At 31.6% G+C, this 20901-nt stretch overlaps 1 protein-coding gene across 3 annotated transcripts in view; it reads right to left on the bottom strand.

Annotated features, from left to right (window-relative positions):
* The window catches only part of LOC129938341 (mucin-2), a 304608-nt gene that overhangs the window by 83184 nt on the left and 200523 nt on the right, over positions 1-20901 (bottom strand). The gene's annotated exons all lie outside the window — the stretch shown is intronic.

Here is a 20901-nt window from a genome sequence, read left to right as displayed (position 1 = left end):
TTGTGTTGTTAAGAAGCTGAAGTTATAGAAAATGCATTAGTTTTATAAGAGATATATAAATTGACTTTGAAATTTAAACAAACATTTCAATTTAAGTCATTAAATTAAGTATTTAGAGCTTTTGGGGTTTGTCTTACGGGATCTTGGATTTTCTCGATTTTGGTTTTTTGGATGTTTGATTTTATTGATTTTTTTAAGTTGTAGATTAAAGTTTTTGCGGTTATTAGAATTTTTGGATTGAGGTTTTCGGGATTTTGAGTAGGTTAATAGGATCAAGCTGTAATTAGGATAAAGTGGGGAAAACATATCATAGTTATTAAGCCAGTTAAAGGCATGTAAAAAAGGGCAAGGTCTTTTTGCCAAACACCATATCGCCCAAATTAAAAATGCCATAGCGTTCACAACAAATTAATTTGGAAAAAATCACCGAACCTTTAAATGTTAAAACTTTTCTTGCTTTTATGAAATTACAAATTAAAAATCGAGTTCGGTCTTATTGCCCATTAAAAAAACACCACCATATTAAAAATGTTGTATTGCCCAAAATTGGCCATTAAAACCTTTGTTGAATGCAACATGCCCAAGTTAATAATTTACATATCCACCAAAGGATGTGTTGTGTACCCCAAATCCAATAGTGAGACCAAGCAATAAGGTTTCAGGGGCACATGTTCCCTAATAGATACCTTAGTGTTTGGGTGATATGACATTTTATTTGGGCTTTGTGACGTTTTCTTAGTGATATTTAAAACATACTTAATATGCTTGGGCTTCATGTCAGTTTTCAAAATTTCATTCAATTTTGTGCTTTATGAAATTGTAATCCCTGCATTTTTCCCAACTTTCATTTCTTGCATAAATCCCTTTCATACATCCCTTTTATACAACTATTTTGTCGTCTCTCTTCAAGAGACGAATAGAAATGTAATCAGTCGTGAACTATTGATCCAAAAATGAAGTACAATAAAAGAAATATTCTGTCTAAGATTAATTAATTATTTTATTTTGTGAATTCGGCTAGTTTCTTGACAATATATTAGAGTTTGAGTGTTAGGGCTTTGAGTGGAAGGACTTAACGCCATTCAGAGGATTTAATCGAATAAAAGGTTACATTTTTATACCACTATAAAGCTGGTTGTCATTTTTGACATTTGAAAAGTGAAAACTAAACAATGAATAAACAAGAAATGAAACATGCGTTAAAACACACAAATGTTGTCGAAATTCTTAACAAGTAGTACTCGACAGGCAAAAGTGAAAAGAATGGAAATATTTGAGCTTTTGAGATTGAGACTTTTAAGTGATTTAAAGAATTGAAACTGAACTAGTTGGTCAAGAAGTACATGTACTGTCGGCAAAGAGCCAGATTTGTCGATTTCTCGTCAATCTTTTCGTAAACGATATAACTCCGTCTTTTAAAGTATCTTCGTTGATTGTCATTGAGATACATCAAAACGATATAGATTTTCACATACAAATTATTTCTAATAATCAGGTCCAGGTTCATATTAAGGGCTATACCATACATTAAGCCCCTTCATCCTTAAAATTACACTGTTTAATGCGGTATGTAGGACTATGGTGGTATCGGACTTACAAAAATAAAAAGAGGATGGGATGCAACCCACACTGATAACTTTACATCATGTCTGACGATTTGTCTTGCAAATGGTTTGTAGGTTTTCGGGTTTTGTTAAAAAAATGTATGTTGAATTATTTTTACAAATTTTAAAATTGCCAACAATATTGTTCATTAAAAGAAAGAGTTCAGTTTAAAAATCTAGTTTTGTTAAATAGATTTTTAGTCGAAACATTTTTTTAACAATATCTTAAATTTTTACAAATAGGATTACTGAAATATCAAAAAAGTATATTTTTAAAAAAAAAAACCATCTAACGGTTTTTTCATAAATCATACGACTAAAATATGATTTCATCTCCAAAACAATTTTGTGCGACTAAGAATAATATTTTTAAAATCTGATAAAATTTTGATAAAAATCGAATTGACAGTTTTTTTTACAAAAAAATAAAAATCGAAAAAAAAAACATTTCTCAAAGTTGGCAAAAGTTGAATATCTATTCAAATATCTTTTCAAAAACTTGAAATTTAGGCTTTAAAATTATTTTATCTTAAAAGAAATATCGTTTTCAACATTCTGCAAAATGTTGAGAAAAATCGAAGTAACAATTTTTTTACAAAAAATAAAAACCTTCAAAAAAAAATTAACAAAAGTTGGTAAAAAATGATTTTCGACTCAAATATCTTTTCAAAAATTTGAAATATTGGCTTCAAATTAATTTTGATACAATTTTGAAAAAAATCGAATTGACAGTTTTTTTACAAAAAATAAATCTCTAGAAAAAAACAATATTAAAACTTTTTAAAAATTTACTTTCGACTCAAATAGCTTTTCAAAACTTAAAAATATTGGCTTGAAACTTATTTTATTTCACAGGAAATATTGATTTCGATATTCAGTAATTTTTATATAAAAATCCAACAGTCCGTTTTTTCATAAATTCTCAAAATTTTATCAGATTTCAAAAACATTATTCTTCGTTGCACAAAATTGTTTTGGAGATGAAATTATATTTTAGTCGTAAAATTTTAGAGGTGACAATTTTTTTCAGTTTTTTTGATTTATAAAAAAACCGTTAAATGGATTTTTTTCAAAAAAATATACTTCTTTGATATCACGTTACAATATTCAAGTCTGTAGCGTTTTTGGTTCGTAAGATATTTATGGTTAACCAAAATTTTCACATTTTTTTCAAACTGCTATAGTAAAAAAACCACAAACGCAATTTTCTTGAAAGCTCTTTTTTCATCTTTTTGCCTTATTATCTGTATAACAAAATTTGTTTGAAGTCGATATCTCTTCTGGTTCTTGAGCTATGGAGGACGAAAAAAACGTCGCCAACGTATGGACGTACGGACGTACACACGCACGCACAGACATCTTTCTAAAAATATTTTATTTCGACACTAGGGACCTTGAAACGTCGAGAAATGTCAAAATGTTCAATTTGACAAATCGGACCCATGACAATAACTTCCTATCGGAAGTTAAAAATAAATTTGGCGTTGCAGTAGCTACTCCCAACCATTGTTGTGTTCAAGAAGTGTCAAGCATAGAGGGGATGTGTAGGATACTGAGTGATTGGACCTTATATATTCAAAAATAAGACTAGCACAACTGTTACAGTTCACCTTATAATCACCCATTTTTTTATGAACCCGTTAGAACGCACCACAAAACCATGGTTTACATCCCAACTTCAAAAAATCCATTACCAAAAAATTGACAGAGATTCGCGTTGCTTTCAAATCAAACAAAACACTTGACCAATGTTTTACTAAACTCAAGACGAAACCTAATAAGGACAAACAAACAGATGTGATCTAGAAAATTAACTGCAATGGTAAATGAACCGTGCAACCTGTGTTACATTAGGACCACAAAACAACTTCTTAGACAAAGCATTTCGAATCATAAGTCCGACATAAAACTAAACAATTCTGAGAAGATAGCAATGGCCAGTCACAGCATTGTAAGCGGTAATTCTCCAAACTTTGAAAGCGTGGAAGTTCTACAGTTTTGAAACGATACACGTTAGAAACATTACATATTATTCTCACTAACAAAAACAACATGAACCGAAAAAAAGACATTTCTGCTGTATATTGTTCTTTTCGTTTTTCTTAAATGTAACATATTGTGCTTTATTTAATTTAGACTTAACTTTATTCTTCGAAGGCTAATTATTATATTTATAGTTTTATTTTTAGTTTAGATTAACTAATATAATTATCTAATATTAACTTTTGTTTCCTATTTTTCTTAAGTCAGTACATTTTATTGTACATGTTATTCTATTGAAGAAGGCAGCAATCCCTGCCCAACTTACTTTCATTTGAAATAAAATTAAAATCGATTCAAAATATAAATGGAGTTCTGTAATTAACTTTTAATGATATCGATTTTATTTTTTTCGAACTTCCAACAAAGTAAAATTACATGCTCTACATTTCGATTTTGGCGATTTTTAAGTGATTTGAATTCGACGGGATTTATTGGTGTGATTTGAATTTGGCAAGGGGAAATAAACCTTAAGTTTTTTTTTAGAATGCACTCGATTTGACATATGACAGCTGCTTTAATTTCATTTGAAGTGATATCAAAAAGTATTCGAAGTTAAGAAATCGATCGAATGATAGAACCCTGAAAATAATTCCACTCGATTTTCAATTTAGATTTCAATTTCATAACACTTAATATTGGGCACCTAGGTGATATTGAAATACAGAACGTTTCTTTTAACCGAATTTGAAAAGATAACTTCCTTTTTAATTATTTTAACTATTGTAAATACTAACTCATTAAATTCTGGCAACCGAGCTGATGGCAAATCCAAGTATTGCTTCACATTAGATACAAGACTTAAATGATAAAATTGTTTGAGTATTGGAGGACCTATAGTCTCAAATATGCAAATTCGTCATCAAACATTTCTAATAATATAATATTGTCTTCTATTATTAATATTCAACCTTCTCCTTTACAATTTTGTATCAAACTGAAAAATCCTGTTCAAAATATCACATCATAACTCTTAAAAAGTTATATTTTGATGTTTTTAAAGTTATTCAGTATTTTATTCTTTTATTTCCGATAAAAATACTTGTGTGGTATGTTCGCCTTGTTTTTTTCAAAAAAAGACTAATCATTTTAATGTTCGTTTTGAACAATGTTACTGAACACATGAACTTTTCACTTGTCAAATGCTGACAGATCAAATTTTCTAAAATATATGGATATTCTTATAATTGAACTAGATAAATAGCAACAAATTCCCACTTCTCATGTAACGTTTTCCCTGAACTTCTATATCCCTTTTGAATAGGGAGTTCTATATCCTAGTTATAACACACCCACATTAAAAAACATAAAAACTTGCAATATATCACAGGTTTTCCGACAGAAATGTTCGTTTTTATGTTTCGTTCCCTGTCAGAAAAACATTCCCATATCAAGTATTCAAATCGATTGCATGTTTTTTCCATTCGCATAAAAATAAATCACTCTAAACAAAATAAGGCAAAAGACAGAGAGTAGGTATTATAGTATATTTGATGGGGCTCCCGCTAGCTAAAAATCGAAAATGTTTAACTTTCAACTCAGCAAAACAAAAATAAAAAACCGTATTTCCTCGTATCCATTTCAGAATTTGTAGAAACTCTTTTTCTGCACTTTATCATTGAGAGCTCTGAAATCAAAAACAATAAAAGAAGTTAAGCAAAAAGTTTTTGAAAAACTAAACACCGAAAACCACTTTGCCACTTTTTTATTTTGTTGATTCAAAAACAACCAAACAAAGCAACACTGTGAACCCTTTCGCTGGCTGTGACTCCATGCCTTCACATTCCACACCAACGTTTTGTGTTTTATTAAAACAAAAAACAAATATAAATGCTAAAACCTTATCCACTAATGGCTAAAATTAAAACAACACCTGATGGACTAAGAGCGAAGGCGCAAAGGACGACGACGAACGAAATTCGAAATAAAGCCGCGAAATACTTTTGTAAGTGGTGAAAGCAGCTTTTAGCCTAATTTTTACTTGTCCATGAATGAAAAATCCATCGTAGTCCTTTTTATTTTTTGGCTCCCCAATGCGCTAAATTGAACATAACATAGAATTTGCATCCCGACCTGGCTCATTGTGTTTTCTGTGTTACTTGCTGTGGCACTCTTTTAAAGTTCCTTTGCAAAACCATAAAAACAAATGAAAAATAAACAAACGAAAAAAAGGTAGGTAAATCCTTAAGTTAAATTGTTTGATGTTAAAAGTAAACCATTCATGAAGAAGGATCAACGCTGCTTCTATTCTGTTTTTCTTTTCTTTGCGTCTTGTTGAGAAGGTATAGGAACTCCTAATGAATGGTAAGTTCACAGAGTAGGTCTGCACAAGCACATACATTAAACAAGAAGGATGACTTACTTTTTTGTTGTGTTTGTTTTATTATTCATTGCGAGGAGTTGTTGATATAGCAGAAAAGGACCATTGTAGGTAGGACTTCTCACATAATGTGACATCAACTATTTTAACAGTAATGGATTCGTTTTAACAGTGATGCAGGCTCTTATGCTCTTAGATATTAGATAATGCTAAACTAATAACAAAACTTTAAATTTTCTTTAACAAAATAAAACACGACAACACTATCATCATCGGCTCTACTACCGGGATTCGGTCCTCACCTCATTCAATAAGTCTCTTCATTTTTTCCGATTGCGAGTTGACGCCATATAGGTCCGCACACCAACACTTCGGGAGACCATAACAATGTTTCAAAAGCCTTTCCGAGCTGGTTCCTCTTCACTGATGCAAGCTAGGTGGCCAGGCCAGCATACAGGACTCTACCTAGCTTAATTTTTGTAACAATATATATTTCCAGGTAGATTACAAAACAGCTTATTATTGTAGCATCTCCGGGATCGTCCTTCCTTAATTAAGGGGCCTACAATTCTACGGTAGACTTTAATCTTAATCACGCTTGAGAGCTCAAAGCGAAGACATTTGAAGTGGCATTATGTTTTAAATGTTTGATAATTTTTGATAGCTTAGAAATCGAACCACGCGTTTTGAAATGCAGCCACTAAGGTTTACTCACGCATGCATGCAAGTCTTCTAAATTTATGGATTTCAATTTTTTGTGTTTTCACAAGTTTGGGCAACAAGCCACAACATAAAGAATGATGAATTAAATGCGTAATAAGTTTTCTGTTCGCATTATTAAACATTTTTAGAGACATCACTTTCCCGCCTAAATCATTTATAATCTTCCAACTCTAGATGAATTGAACACCAACATTGGTGACAATGAACTAGTTAATCCAGGCTTCGTAGCTAACTCAAACCTCATGAGTTGTATGCCTGTGCATCATCGTTTCTTTAAGTTAGCAAGTTTCCAACATAGAACAACTGAAGCCATCTGACCATTCACAACGTCGTAAATACGTCGATTGGGTGCTTGAACAACAGACGTTAAACTGCAATTTTTTGAACAAAATTTTCTTCAGTGACGTATTTTTTACTCGACTGGATGGGTATGTTAATAAACAAAATTGTTGTACTTGGGGTTCTGAGACTCCTCAAGTTATTGATTAGAGGCCATTACATCCACGAAAAGGCATAGTTTGGTGCGCTCTTTGACCTGGATATATGATTAGACCTTACCATGCAATTTGACACGCTGGACTTTTTTTTTCAGCACTTAAAAATCACCATTCTTCAAGATATTGCTGAGATATTGTCTCACTTAGCGGAATATATAGCTGTTGAATGCAAATGCTTCTGATGATCTAAGTTTATCGATTTAACGGTGTTTGCGTTTGTGTTTCTAACAAGACTATAAGCAAAACATAGTTAGTCATGGATATTTCTCCAAAATTCTTCAAGTCTAGGTGCATTAAGCACCAACATTACTCATGAAATGATACATACTTTATAAAAAAATAAAATTTTGATTCTAAAATAAAAAAAAGAGGCTGGGATGCGACCCACACTGATAACTTCAAATTCCGTCTGTCGATTTGTCTTGCGTAAAAGTTTGTCTATATGTATTCGTATCAATTTTTTCCAAATTTGAGTACTATTTTTTGTAGATTTTATTTTTTATGAAAAAACCTGCTGTTGGATTTTTATATAAAAATTACTGAGTATTGAAAACAATATTTTCTGTGAAATAAAATAAGTTTGATGCCAATATTTTTAATTTTTGAAAAGCTATTTGAGCCGAAAGTAAATTTTTACCAAGTTTTAGTATTGTTTTTTTTAGAGTTTTATTTTTTGTAAAAAAACTGTCAATTCGATTTTTTTTTAAATTTTACCAAATATTGAAAACAATATTTCTTATTACAAATAAATTAGTACTTATAAAATTAGTTTGAAGCCAATATTTAAAATATTTGAAGACATATTTGAGTCGAAAATAAATTTTCACCAACTTTTGTTAATTTTTTGTTCGGTTTATAATTTTTTGTACAAAAACTGTCAATTCGATTTTTTTTTTCAAACTTTAAAGTAATGTTGACAACAAGATTTTTTGAAAGATAAAAGTAAATTAAAGCCAATATCTCAAAGTTTTGAAAAGATATTTGAGTCAAAAATCAATTTTTACCAACTTTTATACATTTTTTTTAGGTTTTTATTTTTTGTAAAAAACTGTCTATTCGATTTTTCTCAACATTTTTTCAAAATGTTGAAAACAATATTTCTTATAAGATAAATAAACTTGAAGCCTAAATTTCAAGTTTTTGAAAAGCTATTTGAATCGATATTTTTACGAACTTTGAGTAATTTTTTTTTTAGATTTTTATTTTTTATAAAAAAAACTGTCAATTAGATTTTTCGCAAAATTTTATCAGATGTCAAAAACCTTATTCTTCGTTGCACAAAATTGTTTTAGAGATGAAATCGTATTTCAGTCATAAAATTTTGGAGGTGACAATTTTTTTTTTTAGTTTGATTGATTTATAACAAAAACCGTTATATTGATTTTTTCAAAAAATAAACCTGTTTGGTATCACGTTACAATATGCTATATTCAATTCAATGCAAGTCTCTAGCGTTTTTGGTTCGTAAGATATTTAGGGTTAACTAAAATGTTCACCTTTTTTTCAAACCACCCACGCAATTTTCTTGATAGCCCTTTATGCATCTTTCTGCCTTATTATCTGTATAACAAAATTTATTTGAAGATGATATCTCTTCTGGTTCTTGAGCTATGGAGGACGAAAAAACGTCGAGAACGTGTGGACGTACGAACGTACATACACGCACAGACATCTTTCTAAAAATCTTTTATTTTGACTCTAGGGACCTTGAAACGTCGTGAAATGTCAAAATTTTCAATTTGACAAATCGGACAAATTACACTAACTTCCTAAGGGAAGTTAAAAATGGAAAATTGTGTATTGTTAAGATCTATTTTCTGTCATATTACATTATGCGGTACTTGCCCGTCTAATATAACAAAAATTACGCATGCCACGTGAAAAAAATTACTATTAAATGCAATAAATTATTAAATTTTGTAAAGATTCAAATAGGTCAAAACGGGAAAATTATGAATCCAGTTTTCATAGAGCAAAATGTGACCAAATATTCAGAAAACTGTTCTTACTCCAAACGTTTAATAGTTAGACTTCCCTGGGGGTAATGGAAGCAATGAGAAGAAAACTTTGTTTAAAAGAGATATACATATGTATATTAAAACTGTTAAAAAGAAATGATATTTGTTTAATAGTTGGTGACTTAAACTGTAGGCATTAATCTTGTGGTTGTCTGAGAACGAACTGTTCGGGTTATATACTTGGTAACATAATTGCATTTAACAGATCGATTACATTGCTACACACTCTCGAACCGACATATTACCCAAGTTGCGCATCCCAAAATACCTCAAGTATTGACTTTTTTATTTCAAATAATGCTTTTAGTTTTTCACAACCTGTTCTCATGAATCAGTATATACTTGTCTTGAGAATAATGTAAGCCAAAGTAATGTGGTCCCTGCAAGTTATAATTTTTCTGCTGCGAATTGTTAACGCTAAACTTCATATATATCTCAAAATTTAAACCAAAGTAGTATATCTATCGACTCCATTACTTCACCTGAACAGGTTGAAGGTCTCATATATTTTAAATAGAGCAGCTGAATTATCTATTCCTAAGACCCAATCATTTCATTCAAACCAAATTATATTCCCCGAATATATCTTACGATTGATTCGTATGCGTAACTCGGAAAGAAGAAAATGGATTCGGTTTAGAATCGATATTTTTAAGAGCTATGTTAAAATTTTAAACGCAATCATCTCAGTGACATTGTGACTGAAAATATTGTTGAAGATAAGCTTTTTGAGCTCAACTTCTAACCGAGTTATGCATGTAAATAGAAACAACTTTTTTAAAAATAGTTCTGTGAAGGAGTTGATTAAACAATCAAAACCTAAATCATCTGGTCTTGATGGTATGAGCAACAGGTTACTTAAAGCCTTACCATTAACAGGCTCCAAGTACCCTACAATGGTTTTCAATTGTTGTATGATTCTTTCATATTTCCCAAATTATTGGAAGAAAACAAAAGTTATACATAGCTATCTGCAAACCTAGTAAAGCAAAGAATAATCCTAATCGTTATACGCCTATTAGCTTATTAAGTACGGTTGGCAAACTAAAAAATATCGATATACCCTAATGATAATTTTGGCTTTAAAGATAGTCGCTCCACAAGCCATCAAATTTTAAGAACTAAAAATCAAGTCAAAATTAACCTTTATTCAAAATTATCGACTGGTCTGGTAATTTTGGACATTGAAAAAGCCATCGACACTGCTTGGCACGACGACGGGTTAATTTACAGACTTATGATGTTTGGTTTTCCGACGTATCTAATTAAATTAATACAAAGTTTTTTACAAAAAAGAAAATTTGCTATACACGCAGGCAGTGTAAACTCCATTCTTTATGATATAGTTAGTGGAGTTCCACAGGGATCTATGTTGGGACCCATACATTTTAACGTTTATGTGTCCGACCTGCCATCTTTGGACGCAAATACTAAATTTTCTATGTTTGCTGACGACACAGCACTTTTTCGTCTAGCCTATTGCCTCAATGTACTCTCAGTAGTCTACAATGCTCAATTAATACCCTACAAAACTATTTTCATAAGTGGAAAATCAAGGTCAATGCTCAAAAATCGCAAGCTATATGGTTTTCTCGGCGAAGAGGATCAGATTTTTTGCCACAAACTTCGTTACAGCTAAACTCCGTCGATATCACTTGGTCTGAAAACTGCAAATACCTAGGGGTAACAATTGACAAGAAACTGCCTTTTGACAAACATATCGCCAACACAATTAACAAAACTAACCTTTTAAAACGAATTTTATACCGGTTCATAAACCGCAAACCAGGTCTTGTTGGTATGCATAGTTAAATTTTGATATTCAAAACTATTTTCCAGCCTATACTTACTTATGGTGCTCCAGTGTGGTTTGACTGCGCTGAAACCTACTTAAAAACACTGATAATTTCCCATCCCGTCTGTCGATTTGTCTTGCTTAAAAGTTTGTCTATATGTTTTTTTACCAAATTTGCGCACTATTTTTTGTAGATTTTATTTTTTATGAAAAAACGGACTGCTGGATTTTATATTAAAATTACTGAATTTCGAAAACAATATTTTCTGTGAGATAAAATAAGTTTGAAGAAAATATTTTTAATTTTTGAAAAGATATTTGAGTCGAAAGTAAATTTTGACCACTTTTTAGTATTGTTTTTTTTAGAGTTTCGTTTTTTTGTAAAAAAAACTATCAATTCAATTTTTTTCAAAATTCACCAAATGATGAAAACAATATTTCTTATAAGATAAAATTAGTTTGAAGCCAATATTTCAAATTTTTGAAAAGATATTTGAGTCGAAAATCAATTTTTACCAACTTTTGTTAAATTTTTTTTAGGTTTTTAATTTTTTTTTTAACAAAAACTGTCAATTCGATTTTTTGAAAATTTTACTGAATGTTAACAACGATATTTTTTGAAAGATAAAATGAGTTTAAAGCCAATATTTCAATTTTTTGAAAAGATATTTGAGTCAAAAATCAATTTTTACCAACTTTTGTTAATTTTGTTTAGGTTTTTATTTTTTGTAAAAAACTTTCAATTTGATTTTTCTTAACATTTTTCAGAATGTTGAAAACAATATTTTTTATAAGATAAAATAAGGTTAAAGCCTAAATTTCAAGTTTTGAAAAGATATTTGAATCGATATTCAATGTTTACCAACTTTGAGTAATGTATTTTTTAGATTTTTATTTTTTATAAAAAAAAAACTGTAAAAAAAAACTACCTAGACTTTTTTCCAAATTTTATCAGATATCAAAAACATTATTCTTCGTTGTACAAAATTGTTTTGGAGATGAAATCATATTTTAGTCCTAATATTTTGGATTTGAAATTTTTTTTTTTTTTTTTTGATTTATAAAAAAACCATAAGATGGATTTTTTTCAAAAAATATATTTCTTTGATATCACATTACAATATATTATATAAAATTTAATTCAAGTCTCTAGCGCTTTTTGTTCGTAAGATATTTAGGGTTAACCAAAATTTTCACTTTTTTTTCAAACTGCTATGGTATAAAAAACTACCCACGCAATTTTCTTGAGAGCCTATTCTGCATCTTTCTGCCTTATTATCTGTATAGCAAAATTTATTTGAAGTTGATATCCCTTCTGGTTCCTGAGCTATGGAGGACGAAAAAAACGTCGCGAACGTACGGACGTACGAACGTACTTACACACGCACGCACAGACATCTTTCTAAAAATCTCTTATTTCGACTCTAGATACCTTGAAACGCCGAGAAATGTCTAAATCTTCAATTTGACAAATCGGACCCATTACAATAACTTCCTATGGGAAGTTAAAAAGATCAAATTTGTCTCTTAAACTTTAATGTTTTGGATTTTTGCATCTATATGTTTGTCTTATTGACATTTCTACAAATATAATTTGTGTTTGCAACAGAATTGATTTATTTTGGAAAAAGCTACTTTTCAACAAAATTTCAAACATTTCTGCATGAAATGCACCCAACATTCCTTCAAACTATTATATGTTAGCTCCCAAATAGAGCCTAATTAGAAAACTGTATATAATAATGCTGGACCATAGTGTTCTAAAAAAAATCTAACAACTTAAGTTGTCACCTTACCCCATGAAACATGTAAATGCAAGCTTAAGATACTTTTTATGTTTTTTAAATATTGTCAGTCTCCTTTACACAATATTAAGGAACATATTAAAGCGGTGCCCAAAAATTCGTCTTTATGTTAAGTGTATGACTTTTCCCTTGATTAAAAGTCTGGACCAATGCTCATTGCTAAACGAAATTACGAGTATAATTTTTTACGGCTTCCCCACTTATGGCATCACTGAAACGTTAAACACCCTATCGATCTAAATTCGACGTTTGAATGATTTGTCTGCAATAAGTTTTGAATACAACGAATTCTTCTTTTTTTACCTTCTTGATAAAAGTTAGAAATTCTCAACGAAATCCAATTCTGAATTAATGTTATTGTTCTTTTTCCAATGCTTAAAGTATCAAGTTCAAGGAATTGAAAGCCAGTAAGCTAATTATTTCATGTTAATTTATTCTTCAAACTTTAATTAAGTTTTATATAACGTTGAGTTGATGTTTTTCAATCTTGATTAAAACTAAACAAGATAAAAGAATTGTCCAGTTTTCCTGAAAGTCCATCATAATACAAATGAAAAACTCTTCCCAGAAAAACGTAATGAAGAATCAATTCAATAAAATTTAATTTGAATTTTTCCATCGAAGATGCTTTACGTAACTTTAGAGAACAAAAATAAAAATTCAAAAGCAAATAAACACAAAAATACATATTTCTGTTGTTTGTCTAATCTTAAATAGACTTTCTTCAGACTTTTGTTTTGAAATAAATGTGTATTTATCTTGGTTGGAATTTTTAATGGACGAAAACAACAAAGAGATAGCTTATAAATTAAGATGAAGCTTAAGATGTATCTATGTATATTTCCATATAAAAATAGCCTAAAGATGCTCAAGGTCAGACAATACAAAAATATATCTTCTAAATATTGAAATAGAAACATCATCAAAGGAAAAGCTAAAGCTTAAGCAAAAGCAGTTATAATTGTATTTATGAGTTAAGAATAAAGTCAAAGCATATTGTGTAAAGTATAATTTTGAAACTAAACCACAAAGTTAAAGACAATCTCTGTCTAATACCTATCCCTACCCAACCCATACAAATATCTTGAGGACTTGTTTTTATAGATAAGAAAGGGTGATTTATAGATATTTTCTTAGAATGTCCAAAAACCCTGTTATGTTCATGGAAACACAATATAAAACAGAAGTTTTATGTTCAATAAACAGACATTGGCACAGGGTGATTAGAAGACCTCTATATGTTTAATAATATACCTCAGAAGAGCAGAATTTAGTAATTTTTCGAGGATTTATATCCCATTTCTTTTACAGATGTAATTTTTTGGTTTGATGATAAGTTTAACCTTTGAACCGACAGGCACCAGCAGTTTACAAATAAAGATACAGAACTAGAATCGCTCTTAGGTTCAATGTTTCTGAGGAAGAATTATGTGAAAGAACTAACAATATTCACAAAAATTGTAAAATAGAAAGGTACCTATTATACCAGAAGACCTCTTTTTAATCACCCTGCATGAAAGTTTTTAAGATGAAAACGTATATAAAAGGAAAAGTTTGTAGGTGGTTATAGTCATTTGTTATTATGGGCAAGGGATAATAATTCAATGAAGAAGAATGATTTTCAAGTTGTCTTAAAGATAAATCAAGAGTTTTCGTATGTGAAATTTCGTAAAGGTATGAGTATGTAATGTATGTTTGAAAATAAATTTCATCTCGAGCCATTAAGAATTGTTTTCTCATAAATTTTGTTGAAAGCAAGAGTTTTAGTAGATGTGTTTTCTTCGAAATCGAACCTTAAATAAGTATTTACAAAATGTTCTATCTTCTGTCATCAACTTGAGAATTTTTAAATAAAAAAAATTGTTATTAAAGGATGGCCCCATAATTCAAGCAAAATAAAATTTGTGTAAGAATAAAAGTGGCACAATAATCCTATTAGAACAAGGGCCAATGAACAACTGTTGACCATTACTACTAGTCATGCCAAGGATAGAGGGGACCTTCAGTTTTCTTTTGTTAGCATTTGCATAAGCACGAAAGGGGTTACATGAATACCCTTATATTGATAACATAAAGTGTGAAAAATTAGACAAGGAGGATAGATTCACCTAGAACCTGGTAAAACTTGCCACATTATTGTAGTGCGGCTTAAGAAAGAATTCATTTTCGAAACAGTAAGTCCGAAAATTTTGCGTAAGTGTAAAATGATTAGCATTACTAAGTACGGGTTGAATTATTTGAAGGCAAGAATAAAAGTGGTTATTTCACTTTAATCAGCAATGCTCGTTAAAATAATAAATATCAATAAAACGATGAAGCATGGGACCTTGCGGGGTTTTCAAGAGAAGAAAATGTTTCAGTAATAGAACGGTCGCCTATCATTTTCAAAGCTCTTTATTCAATTCAAAAGACTCAAGTACAATATTGAGGCAATAGCCCAAATATGAGAATTATACTCATTTTTTGGTAGAATAAAAGCTTTGAAAATTATAGCCAGATCAGAAGGTATAAAAAAATTGTTGCAGCGTCGGAGAAAACCTAAATATTTAGCCGCACTTTTTGCGATGACGAATATGTGATCCCTCCACAATAATTGGTTTGTAGAACTGAAAGCTGTTCAGTCTTCTCGATGCAAGCACCAAAAATGGTACTGGGGGCATGGTAAATTGCATTGGGGAGGGTTACGTCTTTGCGACATTAGACAGCATTGAGTTTTTGAAGCATTCAATTGTACACGGTATTTGATTCCCCACTAAACACTGCTCAAATCAGAATTTAATGAGTTTAAATAAGGATGAGAATCTAAAAACGAATATGAAAAAGTGAGGGTACCTACTGTCATCAGCGAAACAATTAAGTGGGTTAGAAGTTTTAGAAGGTGGCGCAAAATCGCATCGTCACCTCCTAGTGGTGGCCGCTGGACGACGAACGTGGGATCCATCGGATCCAAAGTTTTGTCACCTAAGTTACCTTCTCAGGAAGTAGGAGCAAAAGACCAGATATCGCTCTAAAGAACCAGCTCTAACGATATCAGTCATGTGCAGCTGATGTGACAGCTCTCCAGGAAATGCGATGGAATGGACCAGGCAGAAGAAAGATTGATGGCTGTGATATTTAATATGGGAAGTGTCTACTCGATAGGGGGAAGCGCTTATTTGGATGTGGTTTTGCTGTCAGAGGGAAACTAAAGCAAAGAGTTTTAAGCTATCAGGAAGTAAGCGAAAGAATGACGACCTGAGCCTTATCAGCTCGCATGCCCGAAAAAAGAGAAAGATGCAAATAACAAAGAAGAATTTTGAAAAACGATGTTAAAATTCTCTTGTGATATTTTAACGCCAACATTGGTAAATAAGGCATTTTTGTTAGGAAAACATTGCCTACACGACATAACATCTGGAAACGGCCTCAGGCTTATCGACTTCCTAGCCGAGAAAAACATGGTGTTGAGGAGCACAAAATTTCTTCGCCCAGATGTCCACAAAGGTACTTGGCAGTCCCCCGATCATCAAACATGCAACCAAATCGATCATGTTGCTTTTTACGGAAGGCACTCCTCTAGCATACTCGGTGTTCGTACGTACAGATCAGCCAGCTTTTAGGCAAACAACAACCACGAGGAGAAGATTCAACGTTGGAAGATTGCAGCAGGAGGATAACTCCAATGCCTTTGCCGACCGAGTATCTCTAAACCTTGCGAGGAACACTACAACGGACGAGATGTGCCCAGAGACCCACTGGCAGCCTTGCAAACAATCCATCAGAAATGCTGCAGAAGAGGTGCTAGGTTTCTCACAGCACCCACTAAGGAACCCGTGGTTTGATTCTGAATGTGCTCAGGCAATCAAAGCCAAAATGGAGGCATTTAGATTGTGGCAGCAAAGGAGGACACAATCTTCCCGCCAGCTCTAGGTCGACAAGAGAAGGGATGAGAACCGCTTGCTTAAAGGAAAGAAAAAAAACAAATGAGCAGCGTGAAGTCAAGGAGACAGAGGAATGTTTTATTATGTAAAAGGTGCGGAACTTTTATAGAAGAGTCTAAAAGAAAACAACGGGATTCACTAGCTGGAAAGATCATTTAAACTACATAGCTGCTTAATGGTGATGAAGTTAACCATTCCGCCTACTACAGAGGCATTAGCCTTTTAAAAATCGCATACAAGATCTTGTCAAGCGTATTATGTGAACGCTTAAAGCCATTTACTGACGCCCTCATTGGCCCTTTGCAGAGTGGCTTCAGGCTGGAAAACTTTCCATCGACCAAATTTTCATTCTACGCCAAATCCTGGACCAAAGAACTTAACATCGAAACACACCATTTTTTCATCGATTTTAAACCGTCTTATTACAGCGTAGACAGGAACGAACTATACCGTGCCATGTTGAGTTTTGGTATCCCTACCAAACTGATACGAATTATTTGGATGACGCTGGAAAATGCTCGTTGCTGGATTAAAATTGGAAGAGACTGGACCCAAACCTTCGAAACCACCAGAGGACTTCGACAATTCCATGCGCTGTCATGTAGCTGCTTCAACATTGTTCTTAAAAGAGTTGTACGCAACACCAACGACAATACAAGTGGCAACATCTTTCAAAAAATCCGTACAATATCAATATATACTCGTATATCAATATGCAGATGACATCGACATTATGTGAAGAACCAAAAACGGAGCTCTGGGGGACACCGGAGTTTATTTGGTCTATATCAGATTTGAACCCGTCCAATACTACTGGAATTGAACGGTCCAAACATTGTCAACCCAACCAAGAATAGATTCATCAACACCAAAAGCACTTTTTTCGATAAAAAAGCTTAATAATTAACTCTCGCAAATTCCTTTGAAATATAAAGTGCAATAATCTTACTTTTTCCAAAACTAAAGTTTTGTCAGCTTTGAAGAAGACCTGTTCAAACAATAGCGGGATACTATCCAGCTCAGCGGATTTGTAAATGTCAAGATCTAGGAACTGTACGAGTGCGAAAGAAGATTCTTCAATCAATAAACAAGTACAGAAGGATCCATGTCACTAATTGGCAGCATAAAATTAACAGCAAACCGTGCGGCAAACGAATTGGCTTTATCAATCGAGCATACAAAAGCAATGTTTTTGGAAACGATCGTATGAACTAATTATAATAATGCGATTGAACTTGATTAATCTTACAAGGCAGTCCAATGCACTGAATATCACGCCAATGGATTTCTAATTTCAGGTTCAGGTTTTAGACCTGGAGCCGGCATCAAATTTTCAGATTACAGTGATAACCAAAATTTCTTGATGGGAATGTGTAGATATACGTACCATTTTATCAATCTGGCAGACTTTTTTAGCAGTTGTCATGGTTAAGCGGTCGAAATGGTCATTTTTCCCATTTTGAGGTCGAAATGATAACTACATGAGTGATACCTCAAAAAATCCCTTGATTACAAAAAAGTGTGGCGAAGAAGTTTTTCTTACAGATTTCTGCTTGCCAGACTCATTTTAAGTTTTTTCAAATGAGTTCTTCAGATCAAAATTTCAAAGCTTTTCCAAAAGAATTATATATCAAAACATCAAGAATTTGCATACAAAAAACAAAAAAAACAACCATCCTTTAAATAAATGAAGCTCGATTAAGTTGTTTTACAAAACTTCCAAACCAACTTCGGAAAGTGAAGACATTGATAGTGAATCTTTTTTGACACACATTTTTGTAATCAGGGTATTTTTTTAATGCTAAGACGATGTTAATAAGCAGTATTATCACATTTGGGGATGAGTAGAGAACATCCAAGTTTGATTGTCGAAAAACCTCTTCAACCTCAACTTGTGGCTGTTTGTTGTAATTAATAAGCTGGCCATGGTGGTGAGATTGAACCTTAATTTTTGTATTTAATACCATGAAGTTATTAAGGATATAAAGGCTACAAACATCCCAATTGATGATGGTAAAGTTCATGAAAATAATTTGGATGCTATAACCGCAACCGTCGTAAATTTTTGGTTTATATTATTGCTTATGTCTTTCTCTACAATTAGATAAACATCAATTGGTTAATATGAAAAAAATACTCATTTTTTTTAAATAAAATAAAACTTCTTATTGGATAGCCTGCCTGGATATATAAACTATTTTATAGCTAAAATGATATCCATTAATGGAAATACATTAATCTTCATATTATTCGTATTTATTTTTGACTCCCCTGCTTAAGAGTGGATGACCTTTTACTAATTTAAGATATCTTTAAGAATTTAAATTACCACAAACATTATAAAGTCAAATTCCATTATATGATTATAATTCTCGGTGAGCCATTTGTATATTCAGCTTGCCTGTTGGAAAGTTAGAAACCCACGCTAATTGTGTAGAAGCCAAAAAGTTTACTCGTGTTTCACCACAATTTAATTGATATGGGTTTCATTTGGCAAAACTGAATTTTCTTATAAATATTTTTAGAAATTTATAAATGTTGGTTTATTTAAGTTTAATAGAATGTAAAAACGAATTTAAGCAGTAAAATAAAACCTATGATTGACATTTTTGTATCCACCCACATATTGAAATGTTAACCACATTGAATTCAAGTTGTTTTATTATGGATCAAGGTTTAAGTATTATTCACAATATTTGAATGGTTTTGTGTCAGAATAAATATTAAATGATTGAATGGATTCACATTTCTTATCAGTTTTTTAAGCATGAATATCCTTTAAATATCTGATAAATCTTTTATATAATCTTTATTATTTTATATAATTTCTTTTTCAAAAATTGTAAATAATTATGATAGGTTGAGAAAGCTGTGGTATTAATTATTTCAATAAACATTTTTTTTTCTTATTTCAGTATTTTACTTTCCTTTTTTCAAAAACATGTTTAAAGAGATCCGTTTCAATTTCAGTGCAACTATCAAAACTGAAGTTTTTCATTGTTAAAATAGATTTTTGTGAATTTATATAAATTCAGAAATCTCCAAAAAAATTTGGAGCATAAGTAAAAAGAATTGGAATTGATCAACGAGTTGTAAGTCGAGGCACAGCTAGGTCAACCTAGCGACCGAAACAATAACACCTCCAACAAAAAAATTTCAAAAGTTCTTTAAAAAAAGCAGCATAGGAATCAACAGAACAAAAATAATAGATGCTCAAATGGAAATTTTGCATAAGGTCCATCAAACATAGGGCAACTTTTCGGGCGTAGGAGGAAGTAGGCTTAATGCGAGGAGCTTTTAAAGAAGTTTGAAAAACTCCAAAAGTATGTAAAATGAAAATGTTGGAAGAAATCGTCCTCAAAATGCGTCAATGTCTTTCTGGTGAAAAATACCAGTACAAACAAAAGACCAACCTGCAAGGGAAAAACCCCAAGCAGTTCGGGAACTTGATATAAACAAATTTAAAAGGATAATACTTACATATCCTTAAGAGAAAAATCGGCGATCTTCAAGAACTTGAAGCGGTGGATACAGCGAAAATAAGATATTTTGAAATCTTATTTGAAGATATGAAAATTTCTATACCAACAAGCTCTCAGAATGCAACATTGAAGAAGTGGAAGAATTATATTACGGAATGCTTGATGAGTATTTTGAAGAACTTCCCTAGTTTATGAACATCTCGAAAAATGAAGAGCCAAAGACAACGCACCATGCCAATTTGGAATTGGAAAAACTTAAAATTCCCGAATTCTGCGGCGAAGTGAAAGAGTGGGCAACATTCCACAATCTATTCAAAGACATGGTGCACAACAACACGCGGATGCCAAATTCAGAAAAGATGCTTCAATTACGCCGATGTTTAAAGGTTGAAGCAGCTCGATTAATTCAACATTTTAATATATCAAGTGAAAACTATGATGCAGCATAGTTTTTACTTAAGCAAAGGTACGATAATAAACTTATTTTGTTTACAACACAGTGGGACAGACTTCAAGTCAAAAATAGTGACAATTCAGAGATCTTAAGAGAACTGCTAGACAACACAAATGAGTGCCTTTACGCTATAAAATCGAAGAGCATTTACCAGAGACTTAAAGATTTGCTACAAATGCCTCAACCATAAATGAAAGAAGCTTAAATATACATTTTTTTAAACAAGGTCATCATGAGCTCCTG

This window comes from Eupeodes corollae, chromosome 1 (assembly GCF_945859685.1).
Source record: "Eupeodes corollae chromosome 1, idEupCoro1.1, whole genome shotgun sequence".
NCBI lineage: Eukaryota > Metazoa > Arthropoda > Insecta > Diptera > Syrphidae > Eupeodes > Eupeodes corollae.
Note: the sequence above shows the minus strand (reverse complement) of the source record. Positions and strands in the feature narration are given on the sequence as shown.